At 36.1% G+C, this 6,830-nt stretch overlaps 1 pseudogene; it reads left to right on the top strand.

Moving 5' to 3' along the window:
• Positions 1–4,932: 4,932 nt before the first annotated feature.
• LOC114092656 (E3 ubiquitin-protein ligase Mdm2 pseudogene) lies at positions 4,933–6,243 on the top strand (annotated as a pseudogene).
• Positions 6,244–6,830: the final 587 nt, after the last annotated feature.

The following is a 6,830-nucleotide window of genomic DNA, read 5'->3' as shown; positions in this document are numbered from 1 at the left end:
TTCTTCTGAAACCAGTGGCCTTACTTTGAAATCAAATGTTTGTATATACCCACTAACTCACATAGAAGTATAACATATTTAGAGGGCAGTTGGACATTCATAAATGCATCTATTGAAAACTAGCTGGAAACTTCTTGAAGGCACAGTTGTGTGATTCATCTCTGGCACTTCATCACAACTTCCTTGTCAATAGATGTAACTATTAAAATATTTATTTTAACTCAACCAATTGATAATAGAGCTAACTGGTTTACTCCAGCATACAAATACACATACACACACACACACACACACACACACACACACACACACACACAAACACACACCATCTTATTTTAGACTCTTAACTTTTAGGTTGCATACAGGTGATGATGTACCTTGGTTTATTCCTGTCGTGATGCTTTTATAGTTTGGATCTGGAACATCCCCCAAAGTCTCATGTATCAAAATCTTGGTCCCCAGTGCAGAAATGTTCAGAGATGAGACATTTGGGAAGTGATTGGATAACAAGAGTCTAACTTCATCATCTCCATTGATGGAATCATAACTGAATGGATTGTTGGGAGGTGGAAACTGTAAGAGATGGAAACTAGTTGAGAGACCAGATCTTTGGAATTGTGCCCTGCCCTAGGATCTCTTAAAAATAAACCTTTCATCCTTTATGTTGATTTTCCCATGTATTTTGTCACAGTGATAAAAAGCTGACTAATAAATATGCCATAATTATTTTTAGAGGTGGCCTTATTTAAAGAGTGTGATAAGAAGAATAATAAGCCCCAAAATGTCTAATTCCTAGACATATATTCAATGAATACATTATCTTACATGGAAAAGGAATTTTGCAGATACAATTCAGAATATGGATCTTGAGATGTAAGGAGTATCCTGGATTAACTTGGACCGAGTCTAGTTACATGAGTCCTTAAAAGCAGAGAATTGTTCCTATGAAGGTCAGAGGGATATGACAAGATGGAAAGGAGGAAATATTTCAAGCACAGTATGGTCAACTTCTGTTTGCTGGTTTCAAGATGGAGGACAAGGACCAAGGTCAAAGAATGTATATAGCTGGGAACAACCTTCTGCTCATAGCCACAAAGGACTAAATCCTACCAATAATGCAAATGAGCAAGGAAATAAATCCTCCCTTAGAACCTCCAAACAGGATAACACACCCTTTCAGCAAGTTGAATTTTAGCCTGGTGAAATTTTACAATACACAAAACTGTGAAGTAATAAATTCATTTCAGATGTCAAATTGGTGGTAATTTATTATAGCAGCAGGAGAAAACTAATACAGATATTTTAATATGGTGACTCCAGTTGGGAAGCTACATCAGGGCCAGTGAACAGGGAACCTGCAAAGGGCAAGCCAAAATCATAATGTCCCTTCAATTTAAGAGTCAGAAAAGTGTAGAGTGTACAGAAAGGCAGCCTCTCCATCCTCCTTAGCATCTTTCTTGATTCCCTTAAGGTCTTGGAGAATGGGAGCATGTGTTATACACAGCAAGATATTAGGAGGGCTAGTTTATGTCATTAGAGACTGAAAATTTACTTTCATCTCTTCAGAAGAACTGGTTTAAAAATGCATACAGAAATGACAATGTTGGCATTTTTTAGAGTATCATAATATAGTTGAAAGAATATGAGTTATATGAAAGAAGAAAGCACTTAAGTGTTTAAAGATAAAGCTGCTTCGGCTGCTTCAGATTTCCACTGATTGAGCACAGACTTCTGCAATTGTCTCTGCAGCTGTTTCAGGCTTCAGTGCTACTCTTTTAACTTGACATTCTGGAAATTAGTTACTTTAGTTTTAAATAGCTGACTTATTGTTAAGCAATAAAATAAATCTCTTTAAGAATCATTTCTCTCCTCAGGAAAAGAAAGTACATAAGTAACATAAACATACAAGCTGCAAACTGAGTGGCAAATTATTTGCTGCTGTAAAGCCTCCAAGGTCCTGAAGAAGGGCACTTCCTTGCCTGAGAGATGGGCCACAAGGAAGAATCCATGTGGAGACAGGTTCAATTATGACTTTGATACAGAAGAGGAATACTTTGAGGACAATGTAAAAATGGCCAGAAAGCGAGAAAGCCATCTCCCAAACACCAGAGTTCTCCAGAGTGGTCCCCAGACCACAGTATCTAGTAGGAACTCATTATAACAGAAAATTCTTGAATCTCCCCCAGGCTTGATAAAAATTTCTGGGGGTAGAACTCCAAACTCTACACTGTTACAAAAATCCTACAGGTGATCCAGATGTCTGCTAATGTTTGAGAAATAGTGACCTAATACAAACTCTCTGGTCACTTTCTAAATTTTCTTCTTAGCTTCTCTAAAGTTTTCTTTAATTCCTGAAATGACCCCAGGAATTAAACAGAGACTGTTCTTACTAGGTTACTGCCACTCAACCTAATTTATTTTAGGGTACTCTGTATGAATGAGTTCTCACTATATCCAATAAGGTTCTTAATATGTCAAGTGCCCAATCAATGGAAAATAATTAAAATTGATAATACAGTAAGAATATGTTTAATGAGTGGGAGTTCAAAAGAGGAGAAAAAGAATTTAATCTCTTTGGTTTCAAATTTATTTTGTTTGCTGTCTAGTTTTGAGCAAATTCATTTGCTTGTTAGCAGCAAAATATTGTCAGGAAATATATTTTGAAAACATGGATTCTTAGGCCTTTTCCCTGCATTTTTACATAGTTATATCCAACACTTATTTATTTTCCTAAGAGAGGTCCTTTCTCACTTTGGTCTAGAACTTCAATAGTTTCCCAGGAAGCTAGGAGCATGCTTTTGAAATTAATCATCTAATCAGCTAAATAATTGAAGGCTAATAACAGAGTTAGGAAATTTACCTTTTGAAACTAATTTTTAGAAAATATAGCTTGCTATCTTTTTGAGAAAAGTTTTGTCAGACAAATGTTAATGGGTAAAAAAAAATCACTCACTGTACATAATTAAAATATTTGGGGAAAAATGGCTGCAAATAGGACCTATAAAATGTTAGATTTTAAATGCAACTTAATCCTATGGCTTTGCTTGTTTGTTGAATGTTCTTTAGATTGAGATATTATTTATACAATGCTGTTTTGAAGTATTAATTCACTGTGTGATGTATTTGATTATCTTAATTCTTATGGCTAATCAATGTTCCTTGTTATTCTAGAAAAAGTAGATGAAACTGAAAAGAATGAAAATTACAAGCAAATAAAAATTATAGGAAACTTTTTTACACTGAAATCCACTTCAAAGCTCCTATACGTTGGAAAATGAAAGGAATGGGGGTTCTTAGTGTATATTTGTGGAACTAGTTAATTTGGACTTCTCATATACTCATGAGAAATTCTAAAGTAAGAATTTAGGTAACACTTTGTACTACCTAAAATAATACTTAAGACAGTGATTGGAAACTACAACTTGTTGTTGACTTTTGTTTTACTCATGTCTGAAAGTTTTCTGTATATTTTGTCATTTTATAATAGCATTAGTCATTGAAGTACCTTACTTATTTCTTTTTTCCCCTCTAGTTCATAGATTTGTCTAAAAAAGTACATAGATATTTATATGAAAAAATATCATTCACTGCTGGAAAGTATTCTATAAAGACTTTCTGCTGCTTCTCAACTAGTGAAGAGAAACCAGTTTGCTGTTTAATTCTCTAAGATGCTAGATAGGCATTAACTGAGGAGAAGGAGTGATGTAGAGTGGAAATGCTAACTCGCTGGGTGACTGAAAGACAAATAAACATAATGTCTCTTTTGACTCAGTTTCCACATATGAAAAATAAGAGATTTGCTCTTGGACTATGTTGATTAGCCTTCTATCTTTACAGCCTATGCATTTACTTCATTGACCACATTAATTAAAGATGTTCCTACTGCGTTCCCTGACACCTAGATTTTTCAGAGCTCTTTTCCCTCATGCCACACTCTCTCAGAGTGTTTGTAATCCTGTCTACCAGTTTGACCCTATGCCTCTTAGGGGACTCTTGAATGAACTTAAGCCATAAATTGATAACAGTGCTGCTGACTCCCATATATAACATCAAAAAATTATTTTTTATTTTTATCTCTAGAAGCATCTTTTGAGAATATTTTCAGGAAAAAAAAAAAACTATGGCTTCCTTTGGAGTTGGTATTACAGATGAGAAAATTTTCAAAATATAAAAATTGCAGAAGATACCTTGTATAGAAACAGGATGGAAGAGAAAGGGAACAGTTCTAATGCATCTCAACTTGAGTTCTTAATATATTTTATATGGGACTTGTTACATTTGCTGCTTACAGAACCAAGTATGTTTCTCTAAAGCCAAAAGAAACATCATGATAGATTTTCCTTTAAAAAAATAAATGTTGGCAAAACTTAGAAATATTTACTTCTCTTTTTACGCATCCTGAAAGCTATGAAAAAAAGAAACTTGAATTCAAGTAAATCTGTGCCATATTTTCCTTAGGAACAAAAAATCACTTTTGGGGCACACTGCAGAGCTTGGCTTCTGTGCTGGCCTCTGCAGCCCTGTGTTCTGGGGAGAAAATTGAGCCAGAAACCTAACTCGAGGGGCAGCCCTACACCTCTAGCCGAGTTCCTGTCACTTTCCCCCTGCCAGGCACTACCTTTCTCGTGGGACTTAGTGCGTTCAAGCATCCAGTGGTCTGGGCTGCCAGAGGGATGGTCACTGAGGCCCAAGTGCTCCAGGTGAAGGAAACTGGGGCACCTTGAAGGACTCTTCATGGCCCCCCTCCCCCACCTCCAAGCAAAAAGCCTGGAGTTTTTTAGCAGGCTGGTCAAGTTCGGACATGTTCCAAGACTGTCCAGAGACTGTCGTTGGAGGAGCTAAGTCCTGACTGTCTACAGCTGAGGCCATTTAAACCATTCCTTTTCCTGATTGAAGATAGACACCCATGGTCACAGATATGTGGCACATTTTATGTACTGATCCAGGCCATTGTGAAATACCAGCATATCTGTTTCTACTAATGGTACTGTAAGCAACTCACAGATTCCAGCTTCAGAACAAGAGACCCTGGTTTGAACAAAGCCATTGCTTTTGAAGTTGTTAAAGTCTGTTGATGCACAAAAAGACACTTACACCATGAAAGAGAACCATCAGATGCCAAGCACATTAGTGAGTGAGAACAGGTGTCACCTTGAAAGTGCGAGTGATCAGAAGGGCCTTATGCTAGAACTACAGGAAGAGAAGCCTTCATCTTCCTGTTTGGTTTCTAGACCATCTACCTCATCTAAAAGGAGAGCAATTAGTGAGACAGAAGAAAATTCTTATGAATTATCTGGTGAATGACAAAAGCACCACAAATCTGATAGTATTTCACTTTCCTTTGATGAAAGCCTGGCTCTGTGTGTAATAAGGGATATATGTTGTGAAGGAAGCAGTAGCAGTGAATCAATAGTGATTCCATCAAATCTGAATATTGAAGATGGTGTGAGTGAACTTTCCAGTGATTGGTTGGATCAGGACTCAGTTTCAGATCAATTTAGTGTAAAAATTGAAGTTGAATCTCTTGATTCAGAGGATTATAGTCTTAGTGAAGAAGGACAAGAACTCTCAGATGAAGATGATGAGGTGTATTGAGTTACTGTGTATCAGGCAGGGGAAAGTGATACAGCTTCATTTGAAGAAGATCCTGAAATTTCCTTAGCTGACTATTGGAAGTGTACTTCATGCAATGAAATGAATCCTCCCTTTCCACCACAATGCAATAGATGTTGGACCCTTTGTGAGAACTGGCTTCCTGAAGATAAAGGGGAAATTTCTGTGAAAGCCAAACTAGAAAGCTCAACACAGGCAGAAGAGGGGTTGGATGTGCTGGAGTTAAAAAATAAAAAATAAATAAATAAATAAAAAACAACTACAGCAAATGATTCCAAAGAATCATGTATTGAGGGAAATGATAAGATCACACAAGCCTCCCAGTCACAAGAAAGTGAGGACTATTCTCAGCTATCAACTTCAAATAGCATTAGTTATCACAGTCAAGAAGATGTCAAAGAGTTTGAGAAGGAAGAAATACAAGACAAAGAAGAAGGTGCGGAAACTAATTTCCTCTTTAATGTCATTGAACCATGTGTGATTTGCCAAGGTTGACCTAAAAATGTTTATAGTAAATCAGGATATCTTACGTCATGCTTCACATGTGCAAAGAAGCTAAAGAAAAGGAATAAGTCCTGTTCAGTATGCAGACAACCAATTCAAATGATTGTGTTCACTTATTTCAACTAGCTGCCTTGTCATAAATATAGGATTATATATTTCTAGTTATAACCCTAAATATTTTGACACTATGGATTTTATTTTTACTGACATTTATAAGGGAAAAAAACTCAAACTGTCTTCCTCTAGATTTTTTTGTAATGTACTTTACCTACCTTGGCAAGAAAAGTAGGTAATATGTATTGCCTTGTAGGAAAGTTTCCCTTCTGTTTATATTTTATACTTTGGTTCTAATACAATTTACATTGAATATATAGCTCATTTATTACCCTCACCTCTCATTTTAAATAATTTCAACTCTCTTAAGTGAGAAGTACCTAATTTTCTTTTTTTAACATAAGGCATTTAAGTGTAACTTACTTAGTACTTTTCATGTAAGGAGAAAAATATGTATAAGAAACATAATGTTTATATTTTAGATACTCTGTGCTGGATGTGGTGATCTACACCTGTAATCCCAGTAACTGAGACTGAAGCAGAAGGATTGAAAGTTCGAGGCCAGTCTCACCAACTTAGAAAGTTCCTGTTTCAAAATTAAAAATAAAAAGTCTGGGGCTATAGCTCAGTGGTTAAGTACCTGGGTTCAGTCCCTGGCA

Source organism: Marmota flaviventris, chromosome 11 (genome assembly GCF_047511675.1).
Source record: "Marmota flaviventris isolate mMarFla1 chromosome 11, mMarFla1.hap1, whole genome shotgun sequence".
Classification (NCBI taxonomy): Eukaryota; Metazoa; Chordata; class Mammalia; order Rodentia; family Sciuridae; genus Marmota; species Marmota flaviventris.
Note: the sequence above shows the minus strand (reverse complement) of the source record. Positions and strands in the feature narration are given on the sequence as shown.